Source organism: Carettochelys insculpta, chromosome 2 (genome assembly GCF_033958435.1).
Source record: "Carettochelys insculpta isolate YL-2023 chromosome 2, ASM3395843v1, whole genome shotgun sequence".
Classification (NCBI taxonomy): Eukaryota; Metazoa; Chordata; order Testudines; family Carettochelyidae; genus Carettochelys; species Carettochelys insculpta.
The window spans coordinates 12,025,340-12,046,340 of NC_134138.1; the positions used below are offsets into that span (position 1 = coordinate 12,025,340).

Sequence of the window (21,001 nt, forward strand, 5' to 3'; positions counted from 1 at the left end):
GTTGGAGGACCTGCTGCTACACAACAACTTAGGTAAAGCCACAGTTGAGTTAGTCCATGTGTGCAGCCTACACCAGCAGAGAGCTGTAGGGTCCTAACTCCCTACACTGTACATGAGAAAAGGTTACGCTGGGCAGTGGAGCACCTCCCTGCCAGATCCCTGGCTGTCCCAGCAGCAGGAGGGACCCCCACAACTCTAACCTCCCACCATTGACCAGGCTGTTTGTCAGTGAAGATTTAAGTCAGATTCAGATTATCAGTAATGTCCATGACTCTTAAGAATCTGGGCTTTAGTCTGAGCCCTGCCAATCCACAGATCTGATTTGCAGCTGCGATGTGGATATCCACAGTCAATTCATAGCTGTGAAATGAATCATGGACCATGAAATCTTCCCCCCTCAAATTCTGGCTGTTGTAGGGAAGACCAGTTTTCAGAACTGGATGGCTGGGAGCCCTGCTTACATACATGCACATAACCCAAAACCCCTTCAACTATTAAACACTGGGTCTGAAGCCAGGAAGGGGCAGGACTGAGCACCCCAACTAGTGCCCTCAGCTCCTGGTCCTTGATGGGCTGGAAAGGATTAGGAAATCTTCCTCTGCAGGGGCCACTCTTGAGGCTAAACCAGACTTCTGTCTAGAAGCCTCTAACAGTCAAGTCCTCCTGGCTGCTAGCTGGGAATTGAGCTCTGGAGGCTGTGCTGCTGTTGGTGATAATGCAGAAGTGAGTATGATGTAGTATTGCCATATTACATCTGCTCTGTGGTGTGGCCTTCCAAGCTGGATCCCTAGCTTGGCTGCTGTCTAGTGGCTGCTATCTCTGAAGGGTAGCCAGAGGGGAGTCTCAAAAGTGGCTGGGGCTGGTGACCAGGAGAGGAGCCTGAGGGCATTGACTTCCCTGATCCAGCAAAATCCCTTGTCCAGGGTTGCTCAGGTCCAAAGTGTGCTGCACAAGGAAAGTGCAACCTGTATCATGTAAATGGCTTCAGTGTATCTAGGATCTAAGTGTAGGCATTGTTCATCTACTAGGTAAGATGCTTAATTGCAGTGTTCTCTTAGACTATTTAACACAACTTGGGGCTACCTTCTTAGTGTTTATAGTTTGGTACCCAACCTGTGCCCTTTTGCAGGCATACTTAAAGCTATGTTGTGAGTAAACTTTCCTTTTGAGATGGCTTATTGCACTTAGCTGTGACTGCTTCTGTTTAGGATCTGATCTGGACTTGGAACAGGGTAAGGCTAGGTCTATGCTGAAAGTTAAGTTGACCCCCACTATTGCTCAAACATGTGGGCAGGGGATCCTTCTTTGAATGGTACATTAAGACAATCTAACCCACAGCAGTACAGTGCTAGGTCAATAGAATATCTTTTTCTTCAACTTAGCTACCCCTTCAGACATGAGCTAACTATGCTGGTAGGAGAGCCTTTCTCTTGCTATAGAGCAGAAATGCTCAAACTTTGAGCTACATAGAATAACTTTCAGAAGAGATGGGTTTGCCTGCTTAGTAGGTGGTGAGCAGAGGACCCACGAGCCACATCTTCACTGTAAAAGCTGCAGTTCTGGCCACTCCTAAGTCTCTGAAGTGCTACAACAGTAGTGTGCATGTTCCCCTTGGGTTATGTACGTGCTCATCTCTAACCACTACCATGCCCCGCTTTGCTTTCTTGATATATCATGCAAGAGCCTTGGCCAGAACTCAGCAGCCTATCGAAGCATCTTTGTTCTTACCCCCCACACCCAAAAAAACTCTTTGGAGTGAATTGAACACTACATCAGCAGGACTAGCAACTATGAATCTTAAGAGGTAGCCACCTTAGTCTGTACACTCTTTCTGCTGCTTGCTTTTGTAGCACTGAAAGACTAACAATTGCTCTGGTGATGAGCTTTTGTGGAACAGAACAAAAATCATTTGTTACTCCTTAAAGTGCTATATTTCTGCTGCTTTGTTTTGTGCTGACATAGTTGTGTGCTTCCACCCCAGGCCCTACTCTTCCATCAGACCCACATTCTGTTACAAAGCCTTAAAGCACACTTGCATTCTGGCAGCATCTAGGGGCTAGTCTTCAAATGAAATTCCTGTTGTGCTTGTCAAAGTAGGCTGCAAGATCAGGGGCTCATTCTCCTGTACCTCAACCAATATTGTATATGCCATGTGCTAGCAATGCCCCTCTGTCCAGTTTATCCAATGTACACAAACACTTTGCCAGAGAACATACGGGCACAAGCAGACATTAAGAATCCAAATACATGTAAGCTTGTCGGTGAGCATCTCAATGGAGAGGACCATTCTGTTAAAGCCTGGAAAACATGCATCCTACAACAGACTTAGCAGCAGGTTACAAAGGGAGATGTGTGAACTGGGGTCATAATCAAATTGGTACATGACCTCTGAGACCAATTACCTCAGGCATTACAAGAACTGTTTCCCTTCCATTGGTATTTGGAACGATCTCAGGCAGGACACTTAATCTCATACCCCTCCCTTACAAACTGACAAGAATTTCAATTTTTTTGGACCTCTGTTGTAGAATGGTCAGTCTGTACTGCAAATGCAGTATCCCCACACATGAAGTGGGGTCTATCCCATGAAAGTTCATAACCTAATTCATTTAGTTTTTTAAAGTGCTACATGACTGGCTCGCCTTAATAAACTAAGCTAGATGGCAGTCTAGATGACCAATGAGTGGAAGGAACTGAAGAGAAGCTACCAGGTGTGGTTTTAAATGTCTGATGTATGGTTGAATTCCAAAAGTTGAATCTTCCTGAGTAGATTCAGAAGGTAATCAGGAGTGTACATAGAATATTCAATTAAAAATAAAATAGTCAGTGTTATGGAGGCTCTCAAGCAGCAGTAAAACTACAGAGAAAATGATCAATTGGTATCAAGCATTCAAAATTCCAAAACTTGTGGTATATGGACAAATTGCAGCTGTCTAATTTGTATTTAAAGATGTCAAACACTGTTTGCAAAACATAGTTCATGACAACTAAATGAATCTGATTGTGCAAGCTGAAGAAGGTACCAGAAAAATGAAACCACAGAACACATTGCAAAACAGCTTGTATGGTATTAAACCTGTGACTTTAGTGAATTGAATGGACATTCAACATAATTATCAATATATCCTGGAGTTCTCACAGGCCCAGTGGGTTTGCTTGCCTCCAGCTTTTATGTGCTTTCCTAGAAAATAATATTTTTGTGCTAGTTTTTTGTTTTTGTAATTGCTTCACTATCTTTCACTTTTGCTCCTTCAACAGGATTTCAAGTTCTTTCCCCTTCATCTATACAGTCTGCCTATATTAGTGGCAACAGCAAGCCTCTGACATAAGCCACTCTTCTAGAATGGAAAAGCAAAGCTGTATATATAAAATCCATCTCAGCATGGTCTGTTGTCTAAAAATGGTCGATATTCCATCTTTCCCACTGGCACAGAGCAGCAGAGGTTATTTACTCCAATATCTGGACTCCAATTCTGTCTTCAGGCTCTAGGCAACAGTTTTACTTTCTGACTCCCTCCACCTGCAGTCACTAAGTTAGTCACTGGTGGTTCTGTTGTATCCCCAAGGCAATGCCAACTGTAGGTTGGCAGTTCTGAGTGATTTTTATACCAGGCTGGGTACATCAGTGTGACCATGCTAGCCTTATGACTGGGCTGTTCATGCATAGTCATAATTCTCCATATTCCAAAGACCTGCTGTTTCCTAGCTATTGAATCTAACTGCGGTAGAGTTGGAACAGTGAGCACAGGGTTGCTACACAATGCAGTTCACATGAATTGTTAATACTTTGTTTTCTTTGTATGAAACCAGTCATACATATTTCAGGATATTGCAATTTGGTATGTTTTGTTATTGGAAGACTCTGTAAGGGTTTGTAGGTTATCAAGACAACTATGCCTTTCATTTCATTTCCCACTTAACTGCAGCTTTAGCAGTCTTCACTTCCTGACTGTACTGCCAAACATTTATCCTATAAAATATCTTAAAATTGACACTCGATTTAGTTCAGAACAGTATGTTAAACTGTGGCCTTACTTCCAGCAATAATTGCACTGCATTCTGAGCTAACCTTTCATTCTGCTTTTTTGTCAGCAGATCAACTGTTCAGGTTGTCTGTCAAGACTTTACTCACATGAGGTTTCTAAATTATCTTTTGTTGGTAGAAGCTTAGAGTGGAGTGAGAATGAGGGCTGGTGACCAGGCAGACATTTAGTAACATAATACAGCCACAGCAGTAATTAACTTCTCATGTCCACACTAATCTCCTGTGAGCAGCACCTATCCTCACCAGGAGCACTTCCACCACTTAACCAACATTGTGTGGCACTGACAGCATTTAGCAAGTGTCAGATTTTTCCAATGTGTGTCTATGTTGACAAGTGCAAAATTGAACTTCATCTGTCATTCTGTTGCCCAGTCACCTTCCCTGTTACCTCACGATTGCCCACTTAAAAGCCTTTTGGTATGTGATTTTTGTCAAAGGCTTTCTGAAAGTCCGAGTACACTAGATCTACTGGATCACCCGTGTCCACGTGTCACAAGTCTCAGACTGAACCATGATTTCCACCTATAAAAACAGTCTCTGCTCAACATGTTGTGCTCTTCTGTTCTTTACAGTAGCCAACCAATTTGCCTGAAACTGAAATTAGGCTTTCTAGCCTGTAACTTGCAGGACTGCCTCTAGAACCCTTTTAAAATCACTGCATTAGCTATCCTGTAGTCAGCTAGTACAGAGATTGAATTAAGCAGTTAAGTTACATATGCCTATTTGTAATTCTGCTGTGTCTGAGTTGCTTCAGATGCTTGAGTGAATGCCATCTTGTGCTGGTATCAAGTCTCTAATTCTGTTCCAAACCTCCTCTTTCTAGCACTGTTTGTATTAAAATATCTTAACTGTTTCTGATGCACAGCACTAACATAATCTAAGGATAAATAAAAGCTTGCATAACAAAGGTACCAGCTAATTCTCCACTGACCATCTAACTTGTATCTCCATATCTCAGAACAGGAAGGGACCTCAGGAGGTCATCAAGTTGGGTCCCCTGCCCTCTTGGTAGGATCAAGCACCATCCTTTTAAAAAAAACAAAAAAAATTTGCTTTGGGTTGCTAAGTGGCCCCCTCAAGGATAGAGCTCACAACCCAGGGTTTAACAGGCTGGTGCTCAAACCACTGAGCTGTCCCTCCCTCTTTAGTATCAGTCTTTAAACTATCTTTGTTTTGAAAGTTGCTCTGAACTGGTTGTGGCAACACAATTTTTGGAGCCAATCTCACCTTCCTTATGGATCTGTTAAGGAGAAAAATAGCAAAACTTAAACTTGTGTGCAACATCTTATGTGGATTCTTGGCACCCTTAATCAACTTTCCCAGTGGATCCATAGGGTAAAGATTAAATTGCAGTACAGCTTCTCAAGAACTGCTGTCAAAATAAGGAAGGTAGATAGTTCTAATAATACAGTAAACATCAATTCCCCACCCACCCCAAAGTAGACTAACATTAATATGGTGGTAAGATTGACTTAAATTCTTAACTTGATTTCATTTAAGTTTTTGGCTAAGATTTTGGGATCTTAAGTTTTATCCACTACATGACTTTAAATAACCTCTCCTGTGCAGTCTTTGAAGTTGTGTACATGACTTCCCCAAATTGCTTAGGCAGCTTTTATAGAGCATGCTGTTTAAGCAAAAAATGCATTCAAAAGGCAACCTAACAAAAATCTAATACTATGGCTTGTATTGAAGATCCTTGCAGTAGTATATGCAGTTATAGGTATGACTTAATCATGATTTTTAAAAAAACAATGGCTAGAAAAATGTACCTGCTTAACTATAGCATGTTAGAAAAGCAACATCCAATCTAATGTTTCAAATTAAACTATAGATATCAAATTGGGTCTCAGACGGTTCTAGTTACTGCAATACTCAATCACCATGTTCTTACTTTTTAGTTACGCAAACTCTTATACAATAAACTTTCATATCCAGCATTCTATTATCCTGAACTCTCATAACCAGCATTTTAAGCATAAGTAAACTTTAGTTTTCCTATAAGTCAGTATGGGGAAAGTAAAGAGTGTAAATTTACAGTATACAATACTACTGGTGCTAAATAAAATACTCTATACTTTTGTTTTCCTAATCTCTAATCTTCCTTTTAGTGTTAGGCATTGCTAGGTATACATTTATTATCCAGAATAGTTGAATATCTGGCAACCTTCTGATAGCAGGGCTGCCAAATATGAAAGTGTACTGTAGTTAAGGTAGCCTGACTAAACTTTCTGTTTCAGTAACTCAAAGATCAGAGGGTAGCTATGTTAGTCTGTATCTGCAAAAACAGTGAAGTCCTGTGGGTTTCATGGGTCTTTGCCCATGAAAACTTATGCTCAATATATTAGTGTAGAAGGTGCCACAGGACTTCTCATTGGTTTTTGTTTGTTCTAAGTCAAGGGACTCATTAAAAATGTAGGCTGGAAGATAAGTCTCTCCTGAACTTCAGATCCAGCCCCCTGCATTGAAGCAAGACTGGATAAATGTACATCACTCAGGTGTCCAGGATTCCACAATCATCAAAAGCTTGTATAATCTGTTCTTAAGTTTCCTCAGAACCCTATTCCAGTATTTAACCTGTATCTAACCAAACTTTCCCTTGCTGCAGGGTAAATTCATTCTTGTCCAACCTTCAGTGGACATGGAGCATGATCAGCATCCTATTTACAACATCCCTTTACTCCTTTACATTTCTATCAACTGGTCTTCTTAAAATTTAGCTTCAATTTATGGAAGGGGTGGCCTGATAAAATGGGTCGCATGCCATTGTAGGCAGTCCACTACTAGCAATTATAAGTATTCCCAACAGCTAGAGTTTGGGCACTAAGAGGAAGGCTGGGTTATGTAGGAAAGAGTTCTTTGTAGCATTGTGCTAGTGGTCCCATGCACATGCTCAGGGTCTAATAATGGATCACCTTATTAAGGGTCAGTAAGGATTTCCCCCAGTCAGATTGGCAGAGACTGTGGGGCATGAGTCTCTTGTGTTTAAATCTAGAGTAAATGGTAGGTTGTCAAACCTGAAGTCTAAATTAGGATTTGAATTGTGTAACTAGTCCATAACCTATGCACTAAAGTAGAGGATGGGTGAATAGCTGTAGTACTCAGGAGGTCAGATGTTTCTGTCCAGAACCTAAACCCCCCCCCCCCCCACTAACCCATCAGTTCCTAAACTAAGCACTCTGCACTTATTCTTAATGCATTTCATGTTGACTTTATGCAAATCTCTAAATTGGCATGGTCACTTTGGATTTCTAATCCTGTCCTCCAGTGCTTGAACACCTTCCAGTTTGGTGTCATCCACCTAACAGTCCCTACTTCACATAGAATCATAGGTCTGCAAGGGGGACCTTGTGACTTCTAGTTCAATCCCTCGCCCTTGTGGCAGGATTAAGTGTTATCTAGGTCTAGATTGTTCCTAGTATCGCTAACCTGCTATTAACTCCAGTGGTGGAGATTTTTGAAACTTATGCTAGTGGGTAACTACCATGGCAAGGAAGCTTTTTTCCTGATTGGACAATCTAAATCTCTTGTTGCAATTAAGCCCATTGCTGCTTTCCCTATCCTCCTGGAGTTAAGCAAAATACTACTACTTCTGTTCTCTAAACTTTGTGTGCTTAACCTATGTCCTATCTTTTTCTAAGACTAACAATCCATTTTTAACTTTTCCACATTTTCCAGACCTCCATTTTTGTTCTGCTCTAGGCTTGCACCTGTTTGTCACCCTCTTGCCTGAAATGTGGTACCCAGAATGGATGTAATGCAGAGTACACTCATCTCTTGTTAAACAAGTACTTTACAAGCCTCACTTAAACAAGGGACACATACTTACCTTAGCTCACTGGGAGAGTGAACTCCCATGCTAATAGAAGCTTAACAGCCTTCCTGTGGCTCTGCCTTAGTTTGACTCCCCAGCTGGTTCACAGACCCAACCTGCCACAGGCTTAACTGCTCCGCTGGCCCCATGGTGGCCTGAAACGTGGCCCCAACCCACAGCAGCAGACCCTCCCCCGCCAGCCCCATGGCACCAACCTGCGGCAACCTTACCCCTGTGAGCCTTTCAGACCTAACACAGGGCAGCCTGATGCCCTGCAACCCCAACCCCACCAGCAGTCTGATCCACTCCCCCAACACCTACCTGCCCCACAGACCTAACCTGCCAGTCTGACTGCCCCCGTGGGCCCACACACCCAACCTGCAGCAGCCTTAATCCTTCCTCCCACTCATGGTCCCAAACTGCCCCAGCCTTTAAACCACCCCCTTCACTTATCTTTCAAAAGCAGCACCACATGCTGCTACTCCTTCCCCCAAGCACGAGGACTTAATTTGTATTTTAATGGTAATTTAGTGTCCTTCAGAGTTGCCTATGAGCAGACAGTTGAGAACCAATTGCACTCATATAGTGAGGGATGAGTGTAGTTGATAACAAATATTATCTAGTACCTGATTCTACTGGGCGTACCCTCCTACTTTGACTGCAGACAGTTGATTAGTGAGTGTGGCCTTTCAACCAATTGTGCTCCCACTTGATAGTAACTCCTAGATCACATTTCACTAGTTTAGCTTATGAGAACATCTGGTTTCTTTTTAAAAAAAAGATAGGATATATTGGATTTTATCAATCTCTGCTGCTTTTTAGCTGCTATACCAGTAACCATGTCAAAGAAGGAAATCTTGTTTTATGACTTTGAGTAATCCATGCTATTTGTTTCTTGAACCTTTTATCCCCTAGATGTTTATACAGGGGTTATCAACTTGTTCTGGTACCTCTAGCTGAAGCACCATTAGCATCAGGCATAATGCTGTTTGCATGTTTAATGATCAGACTCATATCCAGGCACTAACTTTAATTGCAAACATAGCCTAATAAAACTGCTTAGAGGAAAGCAGAAAGTTTTGGTACTCGAATAAATACCAGTTAGTGCTACTGATCTTAAGCATGCACAAATGGTGACTTGAGATGCCTATTCAACTATTAGTTGAACATTAAAATAACTTGCCATTAAATAGCAAGTACTTGCTAACTTTGTTCATGAGAATGTAGTTCTCATTTCTTAGCTGTTGTCAGTGTTAGACTCTGGCGATCCTTACTCTGTTGGCTTGGTTTGATTGCACTGAGTTTTTATTCTCTCCCAGAAGAGACAAGTTAGCTTTTCTAAAATGAGACCTGATTGTGCAGGCAGAATCAGATTCCAGAATGTTAGAGTACACCAGATTGCTTTTAATATGCAAAACCCACTTTTCCTCTCAGTAGCTTGACTTAAATTGAATGGCACTTGTAAAAGATACATGGAGGATTCTCCATTTGAATGTGCACTGATGCATTGTAGTTTAAAACAGTTGTGTGTTGTAACTTAATGAGAATCTAGACAAGCTGCTCAGAGTACATACTGCTGAATTTGAGTTTTAACTTCTAGTGTCTAAACTAGAATTCAGAATTTCCTTTATTCAGTGCTCTTAATCAGAAGCTGTGAACTCACTTGAGACAGACAAACTTGGGCTGAATTCTAGTCTGCTTAAGAGCACAATCTTATGGGAGTGATTTGCTCACTACATATTTTACTGAAAACATGAGCACTTGAGATTCCAAAACTTGGAAGGAACTCTGATTGTAAGCTTGTGAATGCCTGCTTCTGACTGTTAATGGCTTCTGAGGAATAGCCTACCTTCCAGTCTTCTGAATTAAATAAATAGCACTAGTGTTAAATCTTCATGAAGTGAGTTTTTTACAAAATTTAGACCATAAGCTTAAATGGGGGCACCTCACATGCCATAGGCTATGTCTACACTAGCCAAAAAATTTGAAATGGCCATTTTGAAGCTTACTGATAAGTGCTGAAAAACACATTCAGCACCTCATTAGCATGCAGGTGACTGCAGCACTTCAAAATTGACATGGCTTGTCCAGACAGGGCTCCTTTTCGAAAAGACCCCAGCTATTTTGAAGTCCCCTTATTTTGATCTGCTCATAGGAATAAGGGGACTTCAAAGTAGCCGGGGTCCTTTTGGAAAAGAACCATGTCAATTTCGAAGTGCTGCAGCCACCTGCATGCTAATGAGGCGCTGAAATACATATTCAAAGTTTACTAATGAAGTGCTGAAATACATATTCAGTGCTTCATTAGTAAACTTAGAAATGGCCATTTTGAAGTTTTTGGCTAGTGTAGACAGGGCCACAGTGAACAAACAAGTACTGTTATGGCAGACAGTTCTGGAACGCTCTCTAAAACTTGGTTGCAGGGCGTGGCAAAGCCTCTCCAAAGGTAAAGGTAGCATGGGATTTGAGGAAGACGCAAATCTTAATGGAAGAGTGAGTCAGGTCTAGGTCGGAGTGCATATGTAGCTCATCTTCAATGCTCCACTCAGAGCTTGAGCTTGATGTGAAAGGAGAGGGGTGCGGGGTGGGGTGAGCTAGAGGTGTGTAGGGTGGCAAGCTGGAGACAAGGGAGGAGGGGTTTGAACCAGGGCCAGGGTAGGTTTCAGCTGGAGCCTTAGTCATGCTCAGGTGGTGAACTGGGGCAGGGGGGTTGAGCCAGACCCATGTGGGGGGTGAGCTGGGACTGTGGGGAGGTGTTGAACCAGGCTGTAGGGCCAGGGGTTAAGCCAGAGCTGGGGGAGCAGGATTTTGAGTTGCACTTAGTTTGCCTCAGTGCAAGTTAAGCACAACTCAATCATGCATTTCAAGGGTTTACTGCATTCTGCAAACAGTGTGCTACAGCACACACGAGTGCTATCCACCACTCTGCACACATGCCCCACTGCGTGGTGGGAGAAGTGCGTGGCAGTAGTGGCGGCGGCGGCAGCAGCAGTTCTGAGTTGCTGGCATCAAGTTAAAGCTGTGGGGGGCTGGCGGTGCCTGGCTCTAGGGGAGGGGAGGGAGATGACCAGGCATGCTGAAGTGTGCCATGAGGTGATAGGTTGCTGAACACTGTCCACTCAGGTGTTCTGAAGGTGTATAGTCCGTAGCTCAATGAAAAGGACAGGCCCCCAATTTCCAAAATAGAAAGCAATCTTCCAAGCAAAACAGACTGCCATTAAAACAGTCTGGCCCACAGTCCTGTGTCTACTTGTTATCAAGCCTTGCCAGAATCAATGTGGCAGATGCAAAATAAACTTGCTCCTCTGTTTGGATTTTAATTGGAATAAACTCTGGAGGAGGGCGGGGGGGAATGAAGCAAAATCCTAAATATTTTGCAGATGTTCTTATAAGTGGCAGTTAATTGACTTGTAAAAACAAGCAGTCCTGTAGCACTTTAAAGACTGACACTTATTTATTGGGTAATAGGCTTATGTGTAAAGCTGACTACCTAATAAACTAGTCTTTCAGGTGCTACAGGAACTGCTTGCTGTATTAGACTAACACAGCTATTTCTCTATCTTCAAATACAAGTCCTCTGAAACTTCACTAAGCAAATCATTGTCACACAGAGTAACACACATTCTCTGTAGCAAAAGACCTGGGTCCTTTGTGTTTCACTATGGGCTCTGTTACACTGTACCTTGCTCAATTCCCAGCAAGATAATGTGGCTATGGTTACCACTGGCCCCCTTTAGTAATTGTGTACTGGCCACAGGATTCTGAAACCAGATTGGGTACTGGAACAGAGCGCAAGGCAGAATGCATTCAGCTCAGTTACTCCACAGTAAACGCTGATGCCTGTAAACACTACCTAGCCCCAAGGACTTTTTTGAGTGGGAAGGAGAGAAGGATGGTGGCAAGTATCACAATTGTCAGGCCCCTGAGCAAGGCGTGTGTGACTCCATGGTTGTGGAAGATACAGGGCCTCCAGCATCCTCTCACCAGCCCTTGAGCTATACCAAAGGCTACAGTGGCAATTGTTTTAAAGGTACAGGAGCCCCAGGCCCTTTTGAATTACTGGGGCTCCTGACCACTTCCTCCTCATCAGTGGGCCTGATCATAATCAATGCTCAAAATTAGCACAGATTTCTATGCCTGTAGAATTGGTGTTGGCCTCCCTAATTTTGACTTGTGAACGTGGACTTTAAACCTGTTCTGCATAGGCTTAAACTCCTGCTGTTGCCTTTTGATTGTGGCTTGTTCAGTTTGAACAAGTAATTGCTTTATGTGTATGGATAAGGTCAGTGTCAGAACACTTAGGGTGGCATTTATAATTTGCTGTAAGCGTCAAAAGTGTAGGAAAAGAGTAATTGGATCACTAATGCATAGACATGCAGCTGTGCCAACCTGAGAAGGCTTGGTTCCATTTTACTTTGTGGTTTAATGTTGTTATAGCATGATTATCTTAGTTGTTGGCTAAAACACTTGTGGCAGCTCTTTTAGTGGCTGTAAAAGCCAACTTCTTAACTAAAAGGTAAGCCTGGATTTATTGATTCACTCTGCTTCTGTTTTGGAGACTGTAATTTGTTTCCATGGTAGTATCAACTTCATTCTGACTTGAACTACTCTAATTATCCATCTTGTAACATTTTAAAACACCTTTTCACTGTATAAAAATACTACTCTAATTGTACCAATAATCAGGAAAGACTTGAACAGATTCTCCCTTGCCTGCTGTCGCAACAGTTCTCTATCTCGTCTGACAAGTATCAGTTAATATCAGGTATTGTAGCTTATTTATATTTAAGTAGAGAATGGCCTTGTTGACACTTGTGCTCTGTTTTCCTCTCTGTCCTTAGACCGACTATCATTAGTATGATTTCCTGTGCCTTACATTGAATTGTTTTTATCATATTTAAGTGCTACACAATGAAGATAAGACCTTGGCCTACAATTAAGGTTGTTGTTATGCTCAGTACTGTACAAACATGGTTCCTGAGTCCTTCCCATTTAATATTTTCCCTGCTTCATTAACCTTCCCTCCCCTCCTTTCGGAGAAGATTTGGTGTGGATTAAAGTATTACCTTCCAACATGACCTTGCGTATTTATAAATTAGTAGTGAAGTGCTTCAGCCAACGGCAGAATTCAGACATCTGTGGGGAAAGTGGTGAACAGCTGCAAGGTGGTGTAGGCCAAGATATGAAGAGGAAGAATTGCTGTCTATTTACTTCAGTGGACAAATTGAGAGGATTGTAAAAGAAACTAAGGTGATAAGCTTCTGAGAAGAGCAAAGAGCTGTAGTACTTACACACTGTCTGTGTAAACAGTTAAACAAGCTTCCTGCTGGTGTAATCCATACAAGTAAGCATGTACTGCAGCACATGTAGCTGTTGTAATCAGAACTAAGTGTGCATTCAATTTTATTGCCACCTTTTTGGCAGTAGCTACACAAGTCCTGTAACCTGTTCATCACAGTAAAGTAGTGGTGACACTGAAATGAATGCAGGGATGACTGTTCTTCCTGAACAGGCTTGCCAAAATAAAACTCCTTTCAGAAGGATAATGAAAGAGTCTAAAAATGAGCTTTTCCATCATCTGTCAAAACGTGTCATAAGTGTTTCCTCCTATTCTTTCTCTGGCTTGTAACAACAAAACTTCAGAATCTACATAATCCTTTTGTTCACTTTTCTTCCACAGTGTTTATAGTATTCATAGCTTTTACATTCTGCCACTGGGGTTAAAGAATCTTGCAAACTCCTAATAAATACTGAATTCTGAGTAAAACATCTACTGCAATATTAGTTATTGAGTACTAAGGAAATCAAACCTACAGCATCTTGGGGCATACTGTTATGGGGGGCTTAAATATGCATTTTAGTGCTGTACAAGACAACATAGCAGGGTGGCCCTACCCTAGGCATATCAATCAATAAGACACTGATGGATGAGGAATGAGTTACCTTCAATTTCATTGAAGCGCCCATTGAGGACTTAAGACGTTTGCTTTTCACAAAACAAAAAAGCAGTCCTGTAGCACTTTAAAGGAAGCGTAACTCGGGAGAAGCCTATCACTTTAGTTTCTTACACAATGCTCTCAATTATCCCCTCAAAGTAAATGGACAGGGATTCTTGATTTAGAACAATCCAACAGAAGGCTTGTTGGAAGATAGCTTCTGACACAACTTCTGTCAACAGATCGCAGCCGATCTGCTCTCAGTGGCCAGACTGCCTGGCTGCTCTCTCGACCAAAGCAGCCACTCAGAACCACAGCAGACAGGGTCACAGGACACTACTTCCTTCCAGGAGCCCTGGCAAGATGTGCTCTTAAAGGGACATCCCCCCCACCAAGAGACTCATTCCTTGCTCATGCTGAGGCATGCCTACCTCAAGGGACAGCCCAGCTGCTAGAGCAGGGCTTCAACTTTCTGGGAAACTCAGTTCTCTAGTGAGCCATGGTGCCAGAGCAGCCCCTAGGCTTGCACTGGCCCCATACAGAGGTGCTTCAGCCCCTTCTGCACTTCCTGATACCCTCCATGAGGAGAGAGGTTTCGGGCTTAGCCATCCTCCAAGCTCACTATTGCTGCAGGATGGTCACAGCTGCATCTGTTCCAAGTGCACAGACATGGAGGCACTGCTCCAATGCCAACTGGTGGTCATGGGGAAGTGGGACAACAAGCAGTGGCTCCAGAACTTCCAAATGCAGAAGGCCACATTCCTGAGGCTCAGTGCCTGGCTCATCCCTGCTCTCCAGAGACAGGACATCTGGCTGCAGCCCACCATCCCTGTGGAGAAGGTGGTCGTCGCCATCCAGAAGCACCCCATCCCTGACAGCTGCTGCTCAGGGGGAAACAAGTTGGAAGTCCAAGGCTACCCTCATGGAGGTAAAGGGCACTTGGGCTGTAGTCCCTGCATGAGGCGGGGAGGAGAAGGGGTGCCCTGCCACAGGGAAACCCTTGGGAAGTAGGGTCCGGGTGTGTCCCATCTTCACAGCTCTGGTGCCAGGTAGGGTAGGACCCCCTCCCCTGAGGTCACAGAGCCCAGGGCTCCCTCTGTCCCTGGTATGTATGCAGTCCCCTCCCCCTGCAGGTCATGGTGGCCATCCATACCATAATGCTGTGGAGAGGGCCATCTGTATGGGAGACATGGATGCAGTTGTGCCCAGATTCAGTGCCTTGGGGTTCCCAAACTGCATCAGGGTGATTGAGTGGGACCCATATCCCAAGCTGTGCCCCTGAGTATAGCAGGGCCAGATACATCAGCTGAAAGATACTACTTGATGGTGTAGCAGGCCCTGGTCCACCACCCTGACCCATTCAGCTGGGTGGGCCAGCCATGTGACACTGTTCTACAACTCCAGCCTGTGCCAAAGGATGGAGGCAGGCACCCTCATGAGCTGGTGGCTGGAGATGTTCAGATGCTACTGTGCATCATGAGTTACATGGCCTACCTCCTCCTGGCCTGGCTCATGAAGTCATACACCTTCCAGCTGGCCTCAGAGCTCTTTAATGCCCAGCTGAAATGGGCCAAGATCCAGTTGAACCAAAGGAAAAAAGTGCAAAAGTGTGAAACTACATACAGTGGGGGGATTTTAGAGAGGCATTGGTGAACTTAATGTGCAGTTTGGGGGCTATGGGAGTGCTGGGGGACCAGGGGCATGAGCATGGCCATCCTCCACTGTAGGAGGTCCAGGACACCATGCAGCCTGGCTGGTAGGAGTGGGCAGGCACCCAGCTGGGTCACCATGTCCCACCAGGAGATGGTGGTGTCAAAGCAGGGCATGAGTTGGTCCCAGGCCTGCAACTGCAATTCCTTGTCCTGCACCTGCCACTCTATGATCTCTCGTCCTCTAGAGGGTGACATTGTGGTCAGGTTCTCCCAGCCATGGCAATGGTTCCTCTGGCTGTAGGCTTGCCCTGGTGCTAAAATGGGGCTGGCCCAGCCCTCAGACATTGTAAGTGCAGCTGTAAGGAAGACTAGGAGGGACTGAGTCATGAAGCGCAGCACCTGAGATCCTGGTGCCCCCATAAGCAGCAACTGACACCCCTGGCCAACACGCTGGGAAGGTCCCAGGAGCAGAGCCACGTGGGGCCTGCCCAGTGGGCCCTGCTGTGTGTTGCTCCTACCCATGTAGCAGACTAGCAGCCAAGGACAGTATCTGGCCACATGGGGGCCCCCTTGTGGGTGAGCTGGGTGCCGCCTGGTCCTCCCCAGTGGCCCCCCCACCTGCCAGTGGGACTGGGTGCTGCCTCCCCTGTGGGAATACCCCACGTGCCACACTTGGTGTGTCGTAGGTCAGGCCATTGCCTTTGTGGTGAGCCTGCTTCCAGCCATGGCAGGTGCTGGCAAAGCTGCACCACCTGAGGCTTGTCTGGCCCCCCTGTGAGGCTGGTGGTAGGCTGGCACCCAGGCTCTGTGCCTGGCTGGCTGAGTCTGGGTGGTGCACACTACCTTGTACACGGTTCCATGTGATAGGACTGCAGCATGAGGTCCTGCCCCAGCTGGCTGGGCATGCTGTGAGTGTTGCACAATCTGCTCCTGCCTCCTACCCCCAGGCTGTGTGACAGGCAGGGTGCTCACCAGAGGGACCCTTGCCCAGCTCTGAAGATGCCTGTGAGTTGGCCTGGCTGGTGGGGGCTGGCTTCAGGGTGATGCTGTCCCCCTCTGCCAGGGTTGGGTCTTGGAGGCCTGCTCCTGCTGGTGCTCTGGCTGCAAGTGGAGAGCCTACAGCACAGGTTGGAGTTAGTGTGTGATGTTCCTCACCTCCAACTCCCGGATGTCCTGTACCTCCATTAATAGAGGCAGGCAGGGGCTCCTGTGCTTGAGCAGCAGGCAGTGGCCCTGACATAGCCCTGCTTGAGTTCCTTGACTTTTGGCCTGCACCTGCTCTGTGGATTGGAGGGTAGGGGGTGCAGTTCCTTACAGCTGTGTGGCCACAGCCTTGGCTGAATGTGGGTGTTCTGCCACTTGGCTTTGGGGTCCTGCAGCATCTCCTCCCGCCATCCCCCAACAGGGCCTGGACCTCAGTCTGCTCCCTGGAGGGCCCAGGGGAGACTGCAGGTGCCTGTCTGGTTGCCAGGTGGCACAGCTTTCAGCTCCCATGCAGTGTAGGGGACTGCAGCCTGTAGCCCTGCTGCTTCCATGCTCTCAGCTTCCTGCCAAAGGGTTTCCTGGGCTTCCTGTATCTTTAAGAGGGGCCACTGGCAGGAAGCATAAAGCACTGATTGCTGAGGACAGGGAGTCCCTCAGGGCACCTGTGCGCTTTGCTGGAGTCCTTCTGACAGAGCTCACTGGAACTCTAGACCCCACCTTTTGTCAGCAGGTCTCTGGCAATAGAGGCATTATTCCTTGTGGGGAGAAACAACCCAAACAAAATGAGAGCCTGATAACTCGGTTGTGTGTACCCTTGTCTTAGATTACTACAACCTCCTCAGTCAAAAGAAACCACCAGAACCAAAGCGACCATCCTTCCTTGCTCAAGTCACATCTTTGAATTCCTCTGCAGGCTGCTGCTTGTCTTCAGTACTGTCTTTAGTGCTCTATACTTGTTTCCCATGCCTTATCTGTTCCGTTGGCAATCAGCCTTACCATACATTTTCCCATATCTCGCTACGTCTTTGTTGCATTTTGCTCTTTATGCACACATGTCCTAGTCTGTCAAACTCTACATTGTAGGTCGCTGTATTAGTCTGTATCTTCACAAAACAGTCCTGTAGCACTTTAAAGACTAACAATATAATATTTATTAGGTGCACCAGAGAAAGCCCTGCTAGTCTATATACTATCAAAACAAAGCAATCAAGTAGCACTTTAAAGACTAACAATGTATTGGGTAGTGAGCTTTTGTGGGACAGACCCACTTCTTTATTAGGTGTAGCGCTTGTGGGACAGACCCACTGCATCAGATCTGGAAACTTCTGAAATTCTCAATCTGTTTAACAGATTGGGGGAGGGGAATAAAAAACTGACAAATCAGCTAGATGGGACAGAAGGAAGGAGGAAGAAAAATAGTTTCTGCCAGTGTCTGTTAAATGGGCTGCCAGATACCAGTTACCTTACTCACTACAAGGACAGCGGTCCCCCGCCCACCTTTGATATTGGTAGTGATCCCAGGCAAACACTTGCAGCAACTATTTTAATCCCCCTTTCCCTCCCCTGCTGTACTATCTAGCTGACTTGTCAGTATTATTTTCTGTCTTTGTTCTTAGTCTCAGTTATTTATCAGGATTTTCCAGATCTGAGGAAGTGGGTCTGCCCACAACAGCTCATCACCTAATAAACAATATTGTTAGTCCTTAAAGTGCTATAGGGCTTCTGGTTTTGTTTTCCCTCACTTATATTTGAACTCTGATGGGACAAGTTTCATAGGTGTAGCCATATTAGGCAGTTTCAGCAAAAACGAAGAGTCCGATGGCACCTTAAAGACTAACAGTTTGGGTATGTTTTCTTGGGCTGGGTGGAGGTAGCTAACAAGCCAAATTTCTACCTCACCTTTTTGAAACAAGGATTGTTTTGGTTCTGATTGTCAGGTCATGTCCATTTTGTCTCAGTTTAAGACAGTTGGTGGAGTTATTTGCTTAGTAAACAAAAGTAGTTTGGGGCTTGCTATTGCCAGCCCTAAGGCGGGGGAGCCGGGGAACTGCAGCAGTGAGTTAATGTGATCTGATCAAGATTACTAAGCTATTGTAGCACCTCCTGCTTTGTGAATTTTTCCAAACAGATGTATTCCGACCACTGTTTCAGAACTCTGTCAAGGATAATACATGGGATTTCTTTTGCCTATTCACTCCTGATGGGCAGCCTTGAAGATGAGGGAGAGAGAGTTAGAGCAACAAAGGGTCCTGTGGCACCTTATAGACTAACACAAGTTTTGAGCTTGAGCTTTCGCGAGCACAGACTCACTTCATCAGATGCTGGTCTGATGAAGTGAGTCTGTGCTCACAAAAGCTCAAGCTCAAAACTTTTCTGTTAGTCTATAAGGTGCCACAGGACCCTTCGTTGCTGTTACGGATCCAGACTAACACGGCTACCCCTCCGATACTTGAGAAATAGTTGTAACTGGAAAGTATCACTTAACGACACCGGGGCACCTTCCATGCCTCTTGTATGCAGCTGAAAGTCACCATGCCCAGAAAATGGGCCAACTAGGGAAACAGTAGCTGTGTGTGGCTGGCTGCTCTGTTATCAGCAGAATTCCCTCTAGTAATTCTGCATCATTACAGTTTGTATCAGCAGTTATAATTTGACTGACCTTTCCTGCCTGTTAGTATAATTAGATGAGGGAAGAACACTGGCAGCATAGCTCATGAGGAGGCTACTACGTTGCCATAACACATCCAGGAAATCTCATGGCTCTGGTCACAGCTAAAGAGCCTGCAGGTCATGCACAGAAACTCCTCACTTAACACTGTCTTGGTTAAGTTTATTTCATTGTGTGCTGTGATCGGGAACATGCTTGTTTTAAATTTGTGCAGTGCTGCCTTTAGAACATATTTTTGCCTGGCTGCTTTGTAGGCTGCTTGAAGGATTTTTATGGAAAAGCAGCTTGTGCCTATGGGGGCCTGAATCAGGGGAGCTGATGGGAGGCAAGTTCCCTGTTTGTATGCAACTGGGCAGCTGCAGTTCAGCTGCACCTCTCCCCCCTGCTGTGCTGCTCCCAGGAGCCTCCTGCTAGCTGTGCTGGGGTACTGATATCAGGGTGTCCCCCCCACTGCCCCTACTCCATACCCCACTTCAGGGAAGGGTTTGCAGCCACTGTCGCATCTGTTTCCTCCCTCCTGCTTCACTCCATGTTATCTCTGGAATGGGAGGCTAATGATGATGCTAATATTTGTCTGCTCCAGAATCTGAAGTGGTCTTAAGCATGAAAGCTAATTACCAAATTTGCTAGTCTGAGGTGCTACAGGACTCTTTTTGTGAAGCTACAGACTAACATGGCTACCTCTCTGATGCTAATACAGGAAACCCTCAATTTACAGAGGTTGCATCCTGGGCACCTTTGCATGAATCAAATTTTGTGTAAAATGGGGGAGAGCTTAGGAGGTCCCCAGAACTCCTGGGGCTGGGGGAAGCAGGCAGCTGGAGCACAGGCTCCAGCTCCCCTTGCAGGCAGGCCAGGGCCGGGTTTGGGGCAGGGCACCTCCTGTTCCAGCCATGCAGAGCAGTCATGGTGCCCCTGCCCCCTGCCACGGCATGTCTGGCTTGGGGCTGCTCAGGCGATGGCAGCTCCAGCCCTCCAGCAGCGCTGGAGCCCTGGGCAGCTGCAGCATGGCTTGGCCCTGGGCAGCTGCAGCTATGCCTGTCCCTTTCTGCCCCTGGCATTGCTGTGTCAGGCAGGGCAGCTGCAAGGCAGAAGCTGCCTCCTAAGAAGCCCCTGAGTCAGCCAACAGTGCAGTGGTAGGCAGGAAGGTAAGGTACAAGAAAGCAGGGTCACCCCAGACTCAACTTGGGTTAATAGAAACACATAAGTTTGAGGCTGGACAAAGTGGGAGTCTGCTATATGGTAAAAGCTCTTATCTGGCACCTGGTTAAGCAGCATGTTGTGTTAACCAGCATGCTGCAGGGCCAGCTGCTCAGCTTGAGCTGGCTCCAGTATCTGGAAGGGTTGCAGAAGGCCTTCATCCTGCTGTGTGTTGGGTTATTTACCATTCACTCCTCTGACCTGAGGCAGCAGTGTAAGCAGGGTCTTGTAAGAGTCCATCTAAAGTTGTTGACATCAAGAACTGAGCATGTGATGCAGATATAAAAAAAAACCTGTAGGCTGATAGCTACAGACTCCAGGAGTTCAATTTCTGTGGTTACAGGAGGGGAGGAAATGACTAAACATTCTACAAGCTGACATGAGAACACAAGTTAACCTGGAAAAATTAATATTGCATGTTTTATGAAAATGGCTCTCCAAGGCTTAAACTAGGTGGTGGTGGTTGTAGGCATGATTTTATAGTGCCTCTTTCTCTTCTAATCTTTCTTGGGACTCCATCGTTTTTACACAGTGTACGTCAACTGCTATTTTGAAATTGGGTCAGTCATGTGGTACTACAGTAAGAGCCGTGTTAGTCTAGATTCTATGAAAACAACAAAGCAAAATAACAAAATAATTTATTAGATGATGAGCTTCTGTGGGACAGACCCACTTCAGACCATAGCCATACCAGACCAGACT

The 21,001-nt window shown here is 45.3% G+C and overlaps 1 protein-coding gene across 1 annotated transcript in view; it reads left to right on the forward strand.

The window, feature by feature from the left end:
• The window catches only part of SLC45A4 (solute carrier family 45 member 4), a 108,531-nt gene that overhangs the window by 14,095 nt on the left and 73,435 nt on the right, over window positions 1–21,001 (forward strand). The window lies entirely within an intron of this gene.